Source organism: Crinia signifera, chromosome 19, assembly GCF_055691185.1.
Source record: "Crinia signifera chromosome 19, ASM5569118v1, whole genome shotgun sequence".
Lineage (NCBI taxonomy): Eukaryota > Metazoa > Chordata > Amphibia > Anura > Myobatrachidae > Crinia > Crinia signifera.
This window is the reverse complement of record NC_139226.1, coordinates 35,389,144-35,403,526: the sequence shown is the minus strand read 5'-3', so window position 1 is coordinate 35,403,526 and position 14,383 is coordinate 35,389,144. Positions and strand designations below refer to the sequence as shown.

The window sequence follows — 14,383 nt, the reverse complement described above, 5'->3', positions numbered from 1 at the left end:
GCAACCTTCCCGCATTGCCCTGCAACCACCAGCAGACCGCCCCTTGGCGGGGGGGTCCCTGGGTCTAATGAAGCAATCGCGTAATTTTAGCCCTGCCGCCCGCAGTGCAATACATAAAATACCGGCATTGCACGGCGGGGGGCGGGGCTAAATGACAAGGATCACAGGGGGGAAGCACTGGGTACTTTATAATTGTCAATAACTGCAAATAGCACTTACACTATGCAAAGATGGGGTCCTACCTGACCTTTTCTGGGTCCCAACGGAATAAAGCCTCCTCTCTGTAGCCACATATTAGTACCAATTCACATTACACCACACACCATAATGCCCAGTACACATTATGGCACACACTGTTATTCCCAGTACACATTATGGCACACACAGTCATGCCCAGTACACATTACGGCACACACCATTATGCCCAGTACACATTATGCCCAATGCACATTATAGCACACAGCATAATGCTCAGTACCCATTATACAACACGCACGGTTATGCCCAGTACACATTATGGCACACACCGTTATGCCCAGTACACATTATAGCACACACACCATAATGCCAAGTACATATTAAACCACATAAGTGCTGCTTACCTACATGCTCATTGCAGGAGTGACATGCTGGTTGCCACGAGGGAGCTTGTGTTTGCATTTCATGCTGGTTGCCCAGGGGGCATTTCATGCTCCCTGTCCAGGGGGGGGGGGAGTGAAATGCTCCCCCCCCCCCCGGAAAGGAGGGCAACCCTCCCGCATTGCCCTGCAACCACCAGCAGACCGCCCCTTGGCGGGGGGGTCTGTGGGTCTAATGACGCGATCGCGTAATTTTAGCCCTGCTGCCCGCAGTGCAATACATAAAATACCGGCATTGCACGGCGGGGGCGGGGCTAAATGACGCGATCACTCTACCCACGCCCCCAGTGCAGCAAGAAAGTCGGCAACCATGATTTATACAGCAGTTCCTGACCAGCCTCACAGCCACAGTCATGTTCCCTTCACCCAAAGTACGGTGACTGATATGCAATACATACTATATAATAAAAGATTAACACTGCTCCTTAGCTCTACAGGGGGAACTCAAGTGTTTTGCGCACCAGTGGCCACTTGATGGCGCCTGACAGAGCAATTCAAGTGTTGCACAGCTGCCGCTGCTGACACGCACCCTGGATTTATATCCACAGACCCAATCATTTGTTATTTGTAAGAAAAAAACATAGTCACCCCCAGCACACTGAATGATATCAGCAACCAATAATAAAAACCACATGGTTGTACGATTCAGAGATCTCGGTTATATATATTTGCAAATACATGGGTAAGCCATAGTAGGTAATAAAGAACGAAGGATGGTAAAGTGCTCATTCAGGACCGGAATAAGCCTTTGGGGGGGGGCCCGGGTCACTTTAGACAGGGTGGCCCTCTCCCACTTGTCATTACTGACAGGGGCCACGGTCTCAAAGTCTTATAAAACTGTGCAAACAAGGGGAAAGGACCAGAAGAAGGGGGGTTTAGTCCTCTTCTTCCTCAGGGCTATCCCGAATGGAAGAGTCTCTGAGCAGGCTGTGAACCAGCCTGCGGCAGTCCTGAACGGACATTCTCTCCCTCCGCAGTATGAGACGATTTCTGGCAAACCACAAAGCGTCCTTAACACAGTTAATAAGGCACCAGGCCCCCTGGGTCGCCCCATACGTACGGGTGCCAGGGAATAGTTCATACAGTACCAAAAGGTACGAAAGACAGTTCCTTGGCACTGAGTCTTTAATTTCAGTCTCTAGGGCATCCAACAACAACTGTGCGTAGGTGCAGTCCCAGAAGAGGTGCATAGATGTTTCCTCTTGTATGAAGCACCAGGGACAATATCTATACCTACACAAGTTTAGGGAGTGCATGAATGACCAGTGGGGCAAGCCCCCTTGGATGGCCATACATGACATGTCCTTGTGTCTATTTGTGAGCATTTTGGAGGCCACATACTCCCAGACAAACTTGACAGAGACTGAAGGAGACGACGAGGTTTGAATTCCGCACAGAGTACTTCCCTCTCACGAGGAATTTCGCTCCAGAGTGAGCGGATACTCCCTGTGAGGGGTGTGGCCTAAATAGCCTGAACCAACAATAAATTGATTTATTCCCCTCAATGCGTCAATATGCAAGTTGGTGGTGCTCCCCAGAGTCCAGATATGTATAGATAGGATTGGAGAAAAGAAGACTCTTTTAATGGGGCACTCTTGAGATTAGTAGTGAAAATGATTGTAATAAAATATAACTTTTAATCAGATATATTTAAAATATGTGGCAAAAATAGACATACATACATATATGATTGATGATCACAATGGTGATCCGGATAGCACACAATGCTAGTTTGATACTTCGATGTGCTATCAAAATCCACTTCCTTTAGTGGGAGGGATTTGTGTTACCAAATGGTTAACAATTATATATTTTTGGAGGTGGAATTCCCAGAGGACACAGAGATTAAAGACCGTATAAATAGAGAAACTGGTTATCAATTAAAGAATAACAATACTCATTTTGCTAGTTTCTATTAAATGCATATAACCATAGGCGTGCGCACAGGGGGTGCCGGGGTTGCACAGGCACCTCCTAATGACCGGCACCACCCGCACAATATCAGCACTTCCTAATGACCGGCAGCGGCAGTGCCCCCTCCCCCGGCCGCCTAGCAGTACCTGCGCTGGGCTGGGCTCCTTTAGCAGTCAGCAGGACTCAAGGTTTCAAAAGGGGGCGTAGCCACGGGGGTCTGTGATTAGGCCACGCCCCAGCCTTTTCCTGTGCCCGGGTGAACTAGTGCAGCACTGCAGCTGCAGTAGCCATGTAGCCTGCTCTACTGTCCTGTGTCAGGCTCACAGGATGGCTCCTGGCTGAAACCTGAAGGTAATGTATGCAGAGACTGGGGAGTGTGCCATTTATTGTGAGGGAGTGGGCTGTGTGTGAGAATGTAGTGAGGGGAACAGGGGGCCTGATTCAGGATCACTCACTAAGCAGCAATCATTTGCTGCCTAGCAAGCGGAACACCGCCCATGAATAACTGGGAAAACTGTACTGTCCCTGCTGTATTGTTACCTGCCTGGCTGATGCGGTGACCAGTGGTGCCGCTGATGGCTGCCTAGGCGCTGTACAGCTCGGCGGGTATTTGTTCCCTGTGTGATAACTGTACTGTCTCTGCCTATATGGTTACCCACCTGGGAGTCCAGTGGTGCGGCTGATGGCTGCCAAGGCACTGCGCAGCTCAGCGAATATATGTTCCCTGTGTCTATATCCCCCAGGGTACATCTAGCGTATACATATAATACATACATTAGTCACTATGCACTGTGTAATGTGACTATGGGTCACTATGTGTGAATTTTAGTCACTATGCACTGTGTAATGTGACTATAGGTCACTACGTGCGAATATTCGTCACTGTGCTGTGTAATGTGACTATAGGTCACTACGTGCGAATATTCGTCACTGTGCTGTGTAATGTGACTATAGGTCACTATGTGCGAATATTCGTCACTGTGCTGTGTAATGTGACTATAGCTCACTACGTGCGAATATTCGTCACTGTGCTGTGTAATGTGACTATAGGTCACTACGTGCGAATATTCATCACTGTGCTGTGTAATGTGACTATAGGTCACTACGTGCAAATATTCGTCACTGTGCTGTGTAATGTGACTATAGGTCACTATGTGCGAATATTCGTCACTGTGCTGTGTAATGTGACTATAGCTCACTACGTGCGAATATTCGTCACTGTGCTGTGTAATGTGACTATAGGTCACTACGTGCAAATATTCGCCACTGTGCTGTGTAATGTGAATATGGGTCACTACGTGCGAATATTGGTCACTGCACGCTGTATAATGTGAATATTGGTCACTGCGCACCGTATAATGTGAATATCGGTCACTACGCGCTGTGTAATGTGACTGTGGGTCACTGCGTGCTGTGTAATGAGAATATGGGTCACTGCGCACTGTGTAATGTGAATATGGGTCACTATGTGCTGTGTAATGTGAATATGGGTCACTGTGTGCTGTGTAATGTGAATATGGGTCACTGCGTACTGTGTAATGTGACTATAGGTCACTACGTGTGAATATTTGTCACTGTGCTGTGTAATGTAACTATGGGTCACTACGCACTGTGTAATGTGACTATGGGTCACTATGTGCGAATATTGGTCACTATGTGCTGTAAATGTGAATATGGGTCACTACGTGTGAATATTGGTCACTACGCGCTGTGTAATGTGAATATCGGTCACTAAGTGTGAATATTGGTCACTACATGCTGTGTAATGTGATTATGGGTCACTGCATGCTGTGTAATGTGATTATGGGTCACTACATGCTGTGTAATGTGATTATGGGTCACCATGCAGCCATTTTCCCAGTGGTCTTTACCGCTGCTCTGCCGGACCGATGATAAGGTGAGTAGAATTAAATGGGTGAAGGGTGAACAGCTTGTGGGTCCCCCAGTGACACTTATGTGACATCATATGTAATAGCCATTACAATGTGTGGTATAATATGTAATGGGCATTATGGCATGTGTCATAATGTGTACTGGGCATTCTGGCATAATGTACAATGGGCATCACGGTGTGAGGCGTAATGTGTAATGGGCATCACGTTGTGAGGAGTAATGGGCATAGTGGTCTGAGTCAATGTGTAATGGGCATCACAGTGTGAGGTGCAACATGTAATGGGCATCACAGTGTGAGGCGTAATATGTAATGGGCCTTACAGTTTGTGGCATGATGTGTAATGGGAATTACAGTGTTTGGTATAATGTGTATTGGGCATTACGGTGTGTGGCATAACGTGTGTTGGGCATAATGGCATGTGGTATACTATGTAATCCCTATTATCCCTATTTTACAAAAAATTGTCAAGCCCTGGCATAATGTGGAATGTCAATTACTGTGTGTGGCATTATGTGTGATGGGCATTATGGTGTGTGGTATTATGTGAAATGGGCATTATGCTGGGTGGCATTATGTGGAATGGGCATTACTGTGTATTGCATTATGTGTGATAGGCATTATGTTGTGTGGCATTATGTGTAATGGGCATTACGGTGAGTGGCATTATGTGTAATGGGCATTAGGGTGTGTGGCATTATGTGTAATGGCCATTACAGTGTAAATTTTCGTCGCGCACTGTCCCTGTTTCTGGTGTGTGTGATGGGAATAATTAATCCTGAAGCCCATATACATAAAAAAGTCACCTATTTAGTTTGCATTGATGCCCAGTAGGCGTGATGAACACGCCCCTCCAATGGTGCACCCCCTAAGAAAATGGGCTGCGCACGCCTATGCATATAACTGTGTCTCTGCCTGTTCGGTAAATGCAAAGTAGCAATTATTGTAACTCCACATGTGTCAATTGTATAAACACCTAGGTTTGTATTCAGGAGGTCACTCCCTTCTGGTGATAATTTGTTATTGGGTACTGGTTTCAGAAATTATTCTCACATACATGTTTTACCAAGTATTTGTGGAGAAAGGGACAGGTTACCCAGGGACTTTTTGGCTGGACCGCACATCCAAGTTTAGGGTATGTCCCTAATAATCCCCAGGCACTCTGCTGTCTCTGGGTCATGCAGTATGCTGCAGCGGACTCTGGATGAGAGGTGACAGGTGTGATTTAAGGTCATAAATCAAGTCACACTTCTGCTGTCAGTTTTCCATGATGTCGGTGACCTGTTGCTTTGATTGCATTGCAGGACAACTCAGATATCTGTACTAGCTGATGAGAGAGTGTGAGACAAAGTGTGAGAAATACTGTATAGATAGAATAGGCAAAGTGGCTTTTAATGCACTACATGTGATTTGCAAATCTTTGCATAGTGTAAGTGCTATTTGCAGTTATTGCCAATTATAAAGTACCCAGTGCTTCCCTACTCAGCCGATGTGAACAAGCCTCTCCTGAGGCGAAATGCGCGTCATCTGAGACCACCCGTGGTGCCGGCGCACACGGGCAATAGACACAGAGACTGCCTGAATCCCGCTCCCGCTGAAACCAGGCTAAAGTTGCCCACACACGCACCGTTCCCGGCGTGCGTTGTGGGCTTAACTAGCACACATAGCATCGCATCGTATGCCTTGTGCATACAATGTGCATGCGATGCTATGCTAGAAAAAGCTAGCGCGCACCCCATCGTACAGCATCGCACCACCGGGATCGGTGCGTGTGTGGGCACCTTAACACACACTCCTTTCAAGGTAACCAGCGGCTCTCTCATCAGTAGGCAACACCCGGTGTTCCTGCAATACTCTGCAGTAACAGGACATCGGGCACCGCTAGTAACTGACAGCAAAAGCCGCTGTCTCTCTTCCTTCACCATTGTCTTCCTATACCAGTCTTCCTCTAATCTTGGGTCCGCTACCGTGATTAAGACACAAGGATAAAAGGGGGCTGAGTAGGGAAGCACTGGGTACTTTATAATTGGCAATAACTGCAAATAGCACTTACACTATGCAAAGATGGGGTCCTACCTGACCTTTTCTGGGTCCCAACGGAATAAAGCCTCCCCTCTGTAGCCACATAATAGTACCAATTCACATACACCACACACCATAATGCCCAGTACACATTATGGCACACACTGTTATTCCCAGTACACATTATGGCACACACAGTTATGCCCAGTACACATTACGGCACACACCATTATGCCCAGTACACATTATGCCCAATGCACATTATAGCACACATCATAATGCCCAGTACCCATTATACAACACGCACCGTTATGCCCAGTACACATTATGGCACACACCGTTATGCCCAGTACACATTATAGCACACACACCATAATGCCAAGTACATATTAAACCACATAAGTGCTGCTTACCTACATGCTCATTGCAGGAGTGACATGCTGGTTGCCACGAGGGAGCTTGTGTTTGCATGCTGGTTGCCCAGGGGGCATTTCATGCTGGTTGCCCAGGGGGCATTTCATGCTCCCTGTCCGGGGGGGGGGGGGGGGGGAGTGAAATGCTCCTGGCACAGAGGGGAGTGAAAGGCTCCAGGCACAGGGGGGAGGGAAATGCTCCTGGCACAGGGGGAAGGGAAATGCTCCTGGCAAAGTGGGTTTTAAAAACTCATGGCCATGGGAGAGTTAAATGCCCCTGGCCAAGGGGGAGGGGGGAGAGTGATATGCTGACACTCGCATTGAAAGCAGTGATAGCCGGGCAGAGAGCAGTACCCTGCCCGGCTGTATTCATACTCAGCTGCCGCTAGGAGGGGGAGAAAGGGGTAGGGCACCACTGATCACGATGCCGCTGGTGGCAGATGGGTGAAAAGGGGTTCGGATACTGCTGCCTGCGCAGCCGCTGGTGTCAGGAGGCGGAGACAGCAGTGACAGCCGGGCAGTCAGCGGTGCCCTGCCTTGCTGTATTCATATACTCAGTGCAGTGTGCAGTCCGCGCACCCCCTCCCCCCTGTCGCCGGGCCTGCCTGCTCCCGGCTCCCCGCTGTACCTGGGAGACATGCACTGTGCTGCTATTTAAAATTCACATCTCCCGCTGGACCGTGCTAGCCAATAGGCGCTCGCGGTCCAGCAGCCATCAGTTGATTGGCTGCTGGATCGCAAGCGCCTATTGGCTAGCGGTCCAGCGGGAGACGTGAATTTTAAATAGCACCACGTCTCACGGGCAGTGGGCACAGCGGGGAGCCGGGATGAGATAGCGGGGGAGACGGAGCAGGCAGACGATATTGCAAGGGAATGGGCGAGCTGGCAATGCCGGCACGGCTCCTGTGCCATGATAGCTTCCGGTGCCTGGAGCTTGTGCTCCACCGGCACCACCCTTGCTACACCTCTGCCTCCATGGGCCTGAGAAGCCTGTGATGAGTTCCACCATTCAGAGCTCAGCACAAGCTTCTCAGCCTCTGACCTCTTGTGCAAAGTCTTATGGGACTTAGTCAGTGTGCCTTTTCTCCCGATACTCAGCACCATTAATCAGTGTCACATTTGCGGACATGTGAAGCTGCAGCACTACCCCACTTACATGCACAAAACCTTTAGCTAAAAAAATATATATTTCAAATATATATATATATATATATCTGCTGACCACAGGGAGCCCTAGCTAGAGGGAGGGGCAGGGTACCCACCCCTCTGAGCCCCCTTAATCCGGCCCTGTACTCATTACCATCTGTCGGGATACTAACCGGTACATACATTTCAGCAAAAAAAAAAAATAGAAAACTTTGGTTGCGGTCACACAACGCGGCGCAGTTGCACCAGCTGCACCGCAAGAAGGCTGTGTGTGGCCACACCAGTAAGGTGTGGCCAGCCACATAGGAGCCTGTGTGCATAGGAGCAGCCTTACAGTTTTAACATGTAGAATATCTGTATAGAACAGAGGATATGCAGAGAATCTGGGAGAACAGAGGATATGCAGAGAAAATATAGGTTTAAACTTCAATGCGACATCAATTCTGGGCCTAGAAACTTGGGTCGTCACCCCCCTATTATCAGTAGAGCATCACTCCTGAGGTTACGTCATATAAGACCCTGCTGATTGGCTGGGTAGATAATGGAGGCTGAGGACCCTCCCTGAATTGTTCAGTTAACATTCACATAAGTGGTTATAACTTTCCCTGCGATATAATGATCTAGAACATTGGGTGTCAGAAAATGACACTAAATACGATACACTTTGAGGTGGAAATGTCCTTGATGCTCTAGGTCGAGAGTCAATTGGTGAGACTTAATGGGATGAGAGATCCAGAAAGTGAGAGATTTGGTGAGAAATCTCCAGGTTTTTTAAAGCAGTAATCCTTTACACTGCAAAATCAAACTGTTTTTGCAGTGTAAATGATTGCCGCTTTAAAAAAAACAGATTTCTCACCAAATCTCTCACTTTCTGAATCTCTCATCCCATTAAATCTCACCCATTATGTCAACACCAAACGGTCGACCTGCACTAGCTCGACATTGACAAAATGCCGATATGCCACAGGTTGACACTGACAAAAGGTCAACACATGCAAAAGATCGACATGGAAAAGGTTGACACATAAAAATGTCAACATACATTCGATGGTCGGCGACCAGCGAATGTTTTTTCACCCATACTCCCGCCATACTTGCCCGAAGAGGCAACACGTCAGGTGGGGGGGGGGGGGGGGGAGCGGTATTTTATCACTCGACAAACAGCGATTTTCACCCAGAATCAGGCCCTAAATGGAAGCTGAAAGTGCCCTCTACACCAGGCATGTCCAAACTATGGCCCTATGGCTGTTGTGAAACTACAAGTCCCATCATGCCTTGCCACAGTTTTGCTATGAGGGAGTAGTTTCACAACAGCTGGAGGGCCACAGTTTGGACATGCCTGTTCTATACCTCAGGAAACCTCCCCTATTCTCTCATCTGTCCGGAGTGCTGGGCACTTTGCCTTCTTTATCTATTGTTGTTCATTCTGTGCTCCCAGCATAAACCTGTGGTAGAATAGAATAGAATCAACTTTATTGGCCATGTATGCTTGCGCATACTTTTTGTGGATTACAGTGCAGCCTCAAGCGGGGAAGAAGGGGGGGGGGGAGACATTACATGCAGGGAACACATGCCCGCCGAGCACCTAGGCAGCCATCAGCGGCGCCACTGGTCGCCACAACAGACAGGTAGGTAACAATACAAATAGAGACAGTCCAGTTGTCACACAGGGAACACATACCTGCCGAGCTGCACAGCGCCTAGGCTGGGGTAGCACTTATTACTCACAGCCAGTAGATTGTAACAAAGGATATAGGTTACAGGGCTTAGGTAAACATATGATATAGGTAAACACAGTCGACAGGAACAGAAGGTCGACACAAGCATTAGGTCGACAATGGGAAGGTCAACAGTGAAAAGGTCGACATGAGTTTTTCACCAAAACAGGCTGCGTTTCATACCCTACCATCCATTATCGCGTGGAGGGAAAATATAATAAGTGCCCGAAGCATGGCGAGCGCAGCAGTACACTGATACGGTGTCCATGTTGACTTACGTCAAAATTCACGAAAAAAAAACATGAAAAACTCATGTCAACCTTTTGACTGTCGATCTATTGTCTACCTAATGCTTATGTCTACCTCCCGCCATCTGTCGACCTTAACCATGTGCCTGGAATCACAAGCTCCCACTCTCAGACCGCAGCAGGAACAGACGCCGGAGGAGGTGGCCGGACAGGACAAGCGCGAGCATCACAAAGCCATGGCTAACGCGTTTCGCTATACAACTTCATCAGAGGGCTTGCCTAGTGATTGCTCTCTTCCAGAATTTAACATGGCCGCTCTCCGATCAGTGGTAGTTTTTATCAGGAATACATCAAAATACACAAGCCACAAAGATGGGAATACAGTTCATATATTTAAATAATTAATTATAATTGCATAATCATGCCACGAACTTTGCTCCTTAATATTACACTAAACAAATACATAAAAAAATGCATCAGGTTAGAAAGCACCTTATTAACCAAATAGGCATAATTCATCAGGCCCAATTCATTATATAAAATATACATATTGCCGAGACGAAGATAGGACGGGCAATAGTAGTGAACCTTGAATAGTAGTGCCTTTGTTAATGAATAGACACACCTTCCATTTGGCACAAAGAAAACACCCATTAGAAAGAACATAATGTGTTCCTTTTCTTGTACACTTTCCAACTGGCTTTTAGACCCAATAGATTTGATTGTTTTCGCCATATTATAAACAATATTAGGGCCAGCAGTGAGATGTGATCAAGAATGGGATCAAGCTTTAATATGTGACAGTTTTCTTTAGGCTCTTAGAGATATCCCTTTCCCGATTACTATACTTGTTAACAAACAAGCAATTAACGTTATCATCATTACTCTTTTCTGATTTTTCTCCTGTTTACTTTTGTATTGCAGAATGTCATCACGCTCTGATGTCCCAGACCTAGATAGAGCACATTCTATAACACTTGAGGGCAGGGGCGTTTTCAGAGAAGAGGAGGTCCGTATGCAGCCTCCTCTGGCCGGGCCTTCTCCTCTCTGCTGGAAACAGTGATAGGAGCAGTAGGGTCTGAGCACTAGAGCATTCAGACCCTACTGCGCATGCACAAATCTCCGGCAAAATGGCTCTGCGGCCATTTTTCTGGTGACTTTCATATCGCTGCTGCTGCTGGCAGCGGCACAGTGTTGTAGAGTCTGAGCACTAAAATGCACAGACTCCACTGCACATGCATAGTATCGTCAGAAAAATGGCCGTCGCGCCATTTTTTTTGGGGGGGGGGGGGGCAATTTCAGCAACGGTCCCTCCGGAGGGTGTATGAATAATGGGTCCAGCATGTACAATGCACACTGCACCCATTATAGATAAGCCACTGCTCGAGGGATAGCTACTTTCTTTAAATCTTTGCACATATCTGGATATGTCCCGATTACCGGACATATCCAGATTAATGCAAAGTCTTCTCAGTCTTAAAAATTGTGAGTAGAGTATTTTATTCTTCCATAGCCCATAATGACAGCTACTATATTCAAAATAACTACTGCTGTCAACAGTTTTAAAAAATATGAATGTCTCAATATGTGATATCAGTGGGAAGTTTTTGACACTGAACATAAGATCTAGAAATTCAATCTTCTTATTTTGCAAGTTAGATGTAAATTTCAAATTAAATTAATTCACATTAAGATTCTCAATGAAGTTTTTAAATTCCAATTCATCACCCCTCCAAATAATTAATATGTCGGAAATGTATATCTTTTAAAAAAATACGATAGTCTCTAGTTTTTCACCAAAATACTTGTTTCCCATCCCCCATATATATATATAGTCCAGAAATCCACTAAAGGAAATGAGCACTCACCTCCAAGTTTTTAACTAAAAAACTTTGCATTTATTTAAAAAAAAGAATAGGTTTTTACACATACCAAGTTAAGCTGTCAGTTTTTCCAAAAACTGTCCCAACGTTTCGATCCCAGTCCGGGATCTTTATCAAGAGGGGTCACCAAGGTACAACAGCTTGAAGAGAGAAAAAAAGCCAGCAGTCCAGAGGTCCTTCTGTTACAGCGCACCAGGTCTCTGTGCGCTGTAACAGAAGGACCTCTGGACTGCTGGCTTTTTTTCTCTCTTCAAGCTGTTGTACCTTGGTGACCCCCCTTGATAAAGATCCCGGACTGGGATCGAAACGTTGGGACAGTTTTTGGAAAAACTGACAGCTTAACTTGGTATGTGTAAAAACCTATTCTTTTTTTTCAATAAATGCAAAGTTTTTTAGTTAAAAACTTGGAGGTGAGTGCTCATTTCCTTTAGTGGATTTCTGGACTATAATTGGCACACCGCGGTGTGACCTTTTGGGCACCCCTCACGCTGACCACCAGTAAGTGCGAGTGCGGGTACTACTTTGTATATATATATATATATATATATATATATATATATAGGCTAAACTTGGGGCACAGATTCTCCCCATAGCGGTTCCCCAAATTTGGAGAAACCATTCACCCAAGAATTGTGTGTGAGTAAAAAGGCCAAATACTTAAACAAAAAATCAAGCAGGTATCATGGACGGGTCTCATTCTAACACTGCTTTTGTAGATTGTATTCCTTTATCATGATGTATTGCGGTATATAACAACTGAATGTCAATTGTCACCCATTTAAAACCATGTTCCCACTGGATATCCTTAATTATTTGAACATATGTGCCGAGTCTCTTACATAAAAGTACAGAATCGACACATGGGTTTATTTTTTTAATAAAGGAGTCCACATTCCCAGGAACTCTGGAATTTAGAGACCCTATCCCAGCTATAATGTGATGACCTGGTGGCTGCTCAAGATTTTTATGAATCTTAGACAAGTGATAAAAAGTAGTGAGGTTAGGTGTAGTATTATATTGTTATTTATATCCCTCTAATGACACGGTTTAAGAAAATCCTTTTGTAACATCAACTGTAATTCACCAATAAATCTATTAGTTGGATCATTGTCAACTTTTTATATGACACTTTGTGAAGGAGCAGGCTATATGCCTCCCTCACATAGAACTTGCGATCCATGACTTGTAGATATTCAATTTGGTCCTGAGTCTACTTCATTGGACTCTACATTGTTTTTTAACAGATATATATATATATATATATATATATATATATATATATAAATATATATATATATATAATATACAAACACATGCATATATATTACAAATATATACTGTACATATATATTAAATACACACACAATAAAATAAAAATGGACACTCACCATACAACTATCTGCAGATATATTTGGAATTACAGGTTGAGTATCCCTTATCCAAAATGCTCGGGACCAGGAGAATTTTGGATAACGGATTATTCCGTATTTCGGAATATTTTAATATTTCAATGATGTATTTTGAAGTATCTTGCATTTATGCTGTATAAACACATAATATACACACAAATATATTTTATTACCACATAAAATACACACACATATATTTTAAATGTTCAAAAAACATGGTTTCAAAACGTGAAACAAAATGTGTGTACTATCTCAGCACTAAATTTGAATGCCAAGCAATCATTTTCTTGTACATATATAGTGCCAGTTACATATCATGTCCCCAGTGATGCTGTTACAAATGTCCCCAGTGAGTTTTTAGCAAAAAAAAAAAATTTTTTCACTTTCTGGAATGTCCGTATTTCGGAATAATTCGGATAACGGATATTCGGATACGGGATACTCGACCTGTATATATATTGGGACAAGGATCACATACACAGGGTAAAAGTTCCACACTTCAGGTTTATTTTTCCACAGCAGAAAAAGGACCTCTGATGTCACAGGGGGAGGAGCAAGGGGAGGAGCAAGGTCCGAACATGTTCCCTTGTGGGTTTGCCTTGCTTGGAACTGGGTTACTTAAGACAATAGAAGGGGGCGTGGATAGTGACAGTGCACGGCCGCCATACTTGCTCATCGTCCTGGCCATGAAAGGTTGTTTCTCTAACTTGGATTTAGCAACTATCATTTGCAAACAGGGTTTAACTTCTGAGGAGACCACAAAGTTCCAGGAGCCTCAACAATGACCACCCCATGGTCTATCAACTGAGCCACTAGTTCAGTGTCAGGAGAATTGAGGCTAATTCAGGTTGGATCAACAACAACAACAACAACAACAACAATAATAACATATAACCAAATGGCGGCAAGTCCTTATGATCCCAACCATACAACAAGTAACAGTGAATCTGTATTACCAAGGTCTGCCATCAAGATATGTCTATTAACAGGATCCAAATTTGAGGTGGGCCTAATGTACTAAGCTTCAAAAGTGATAAAACGGAGAGTGATAAACCACTAGCCAATCAGCTCCTATCTGCCATGTCACAGACTGTGTTTGAA

At 45.2% G+C, this 14,383-nt stretch overlaps 1 protein-coding gene across 5 annotated transcripts in view; it reads right to left on the bottom strand.

Moving 5' to 3' along the window:
• Positions 1 to 14,383, bottom strand: part of FLT3LG (fms related receptor tyrosine kinase 3 ligand) — a 56,434-nt gene that overhangs the window by 18,481 nt on the left and 23,570 nt on the right. The gene's annotated exons all lie outside the window — the stretch shown is intronic.